We start from the raw sequence: 2,984 nt of genomic DNA, 5'->3' as shown, positions 1-2,984 counted from the left end.
ATAAAGAACAAGGAAAGAGAATTCCAACGGTGTAAATTTTATGCAAAACGGAGTTAAATTGACCCAGGAATTGAAGAATGAAGAAAGAAGACTCAATTGGGTCAAACCCGAATCAAATCAGATCAAAATTGGTCAAAAATCAACTGATTTGGTGATCTGGTTAGCCGCCTGGTCCACAGCAACAGGCGCATGGACCATGGACCCATCGGCGCACCATAAACCCCCCTAACAACCCTGTAAAATCTTTTAGTCCCACATCTAAAGTTTTGAAAACCTTATAACCCCCAAATGCCTATAAAAAGCCCCCAAAGGCCCTTGTTTTATGTATTCTTCCTTCCGATCAAGCTTGTAACCCTAGATAGTGGGGTTTTTAGCTCTCTTCTCAAGCCTCAAGCTTTGAGATTTTTGTAATAAATTTTTTTTATATAAAATCTTATTTTTATGCAATTTTATCTCTTTACATTATGCAATTTCTTTTTCTTGCAATTAGGATAGTTTAATTTATGCAATTTAAATTTTATGCAATTAGGTTAGTTTAAATTATACAGTTTAAATTTATGCAATTAGGATAGTTTAATTTATGAAATTAGGGTAGTTTATTTTTCTACATTTAAATTTTGCATGTAGATTTAGATCATGTCTAGCTAAGCATCCCTTCTAGGGTTTGCGATGAAGCTAGATCATGAGTAGGAATTTTACATAGGGTTCTTTCTTTTTCTTAGGGTTTCTTTTTCTTTTTCTTTTGCCAAGAATTTTTGATGAACTATAGTTGGGTCAGAGTCCCTTCATAGTTCATGCTTGATTCAGTGCATAGGAGGAGAAAATCCTAAGGGATCCTAGTTACTACTCCCCTGTAAAGAATCTTGATGGGTTATCATTGGGCCTTAGTCCCTTCATAATCTATGCTTGGGAAAGACAAGAGAAGTAGTCGTTAGGATCAATAAGAAAAATTCTAGGTAGAATTCTCTAATCTAGATCTAGTGGATTCAAAAACTCTAGATCCTTAGTCTTATTGTCTTTAGCAAACAACTTTCGACTTTCGATTTTCGTTAAAGCTCGCTTGAGCATAGATTTGAAAATTATTTTTGAACTAAGTCTCTGTGGGATCGATCCGTACTCGCTGGTCGTGCTACTCTGCACACCGTGCGCTTGCGGTTTTATTTATAAATTTTAAGATTTGCACATCAAGTTTTTGGCACCATTGCCGGAGATTTGGCATTTTAAATTATTTTCAAATATTTGTTCTTCGTGCGTTATAACTCTCTTTCTTTTTCCTTTAGGTTTCTATATTTAGTTGGTGATTGCTGGAAAACTCAGGTACGCTTCTAATTTCTCTTTTATTATTTTTAGTTAATTACTTTTGTTTTTAGACCTAATCATTTGAATTTACTTAATCACAAAAAAAAATATATATAAAACAAAAACAAAATACATTTCATAATCGTGAAGTAAAATATCAAAATAAAAAAAAAAATCTAAATTAAAATCTTTTACATTCTTGGTCATCTTGTCTATTTGCATTTGCATTTTCATAATTAATCTAAGGGCATCAACCCATTAACAAGATAAGGTGGGGATTTCATTACCCTTCCTTAGCCCAAAAACCATCTCCATCATATTGCATTACCTAGACTTTTAATCTTAAAATCAATTAGACGTCAACCTTAAGGAATTCGAGCTCAATAGGACAAGGAACCCTAAGAGTTCTACCAAGTTTGAGTTGTTTGATTAGTTGGTGTCTAGACAAGTCCCTGAGGGTGGTTTGTTAAATTGGTTCAGTTGCTGGCCTGGCCAACTCGTTTGGTGTCTAGAAAGGCAACAATGAGTGAACCTCCCACCTCTTATACTTACCTGGCTAACTAGTTGATCAATCTCCACTTGGAAGGCTTGAAGGGTCATCTTGGAACAGTTAGGAGTTATCTAGATTTAGGTTAACCCTAGGATAGATTGAGTTTAATTTATTGATTCACTTGTTTGAAAAAAAAAATTTAAAATTTAAATTAATTTGGTTACTTTTCTTTAGATTTAGGACTCCTTAGGATCTTCTCTTTAGAACTTTTTCTCTTTTCTTTCTTTTCCTTATACATAAAAATTTTTAAAAAAAAAAAAAAATTGTATAAACATCGAGAACCGTACACCTCGTGTGTGGAGAAGAGTGTCGGGTCGTCTAGTTAGAATTGAGTTAATTCCTGTTGTTCCAATGGCTGAACCAATCCAACCCATGACCCTTAAGGATTTGTGTTATCCAGTTGGCTCCATCCAACCATCTTGTATCAGGTTGCCACAACCCACAGCTAACAATTTTGAAATCAAACCTCAAATCATAAATATGCTTCCAAAATTCACAGGATTAGAGGATGCTTATATATTTATTAGAGAATTTGAGGAGGTATGTGCAACCATGAAACTGCAATTAACAGAGGATGAGGTCAAACTTAGATTAATCAACTTTGCCCTTAAGGACAATGCTAAGAAGTGGCTTTATAGTCTGCCAAACTATTCTGTCACTAACTGGGAGGGCTTTATGAGAACATTTTTAAAAAAGTATTTTCCCCATCATAAAACAGCTAGGATTAGGAATGAAATAAATCAATTTTACCAACTAGCTGGTGAATCATTTTGGAAGTACTTTGATCGTTTCAAGAATCTTTTGACCCAATGCCCACACCATGGAATAGAAACTTGGAGACTATGCCAGATCATCTATGAGGGGTTAGATTCAAACTCAAGAACCATGCTAGAGTCCATGTGCCAAGGCCAATTTATGGACAAAGAAACTACTGAAGCTTGGCAATTCTTAGAAGACCTAGCCGAGAAAAAATTACAGTGGGAAACAACTAGGGAACCTGATAAAGCTACACCTTCAAGAGGAGGAATGCATCAAATTCAACCAACCCTAGCATCAGAGGCCAAGATTGCAACCTTAACACGTAGATTGGAAGCCTTAGAATTACAGAGACCAACCAATGTAAATCAAATATCTG

The 2,984-nt window shown here is 35.0% G+C and overlaps 1 non-coding gene across 1 annotated transcript; it reads right to left on the bottom strand.

Moving 5' to 3' along the window:
* Positions 1-2,569: 2,569 nt before the first annotated feature.
* On the bottom strand, positions 2,570-2,676 carry LOC140854166 (small nucleolar RNA R71). The gene has a single exon (XR_012137300.1). It is a non-coding gene; the product is annotated as a small nucleolar RNA R71 (small nucleolar RNA).
* Between the last annotated feature and the right edge of the window lie 308 nt (positions 2,677-2,984).

This window comes from Elaeis guineensis, chromosome 15, assembly GCF_000442705.2.
Source record: "Elaeis guineensis isolate ETL-2024a chromosome 15, EG11, whole genome shotgun sequence".
Classification (NCBI taxonomy): domain Eukaryota; kingdom Viridiplantae; phylum Streptophyta; class Magnoliopsida; order Arecales; family Arecaceae; genus Elaeis; species Elaeis guineensis.
Note: the sequence above shows the minus strand (reverse complement) of the source record. Positions and strands in the feature narration are given on the sequence as shown.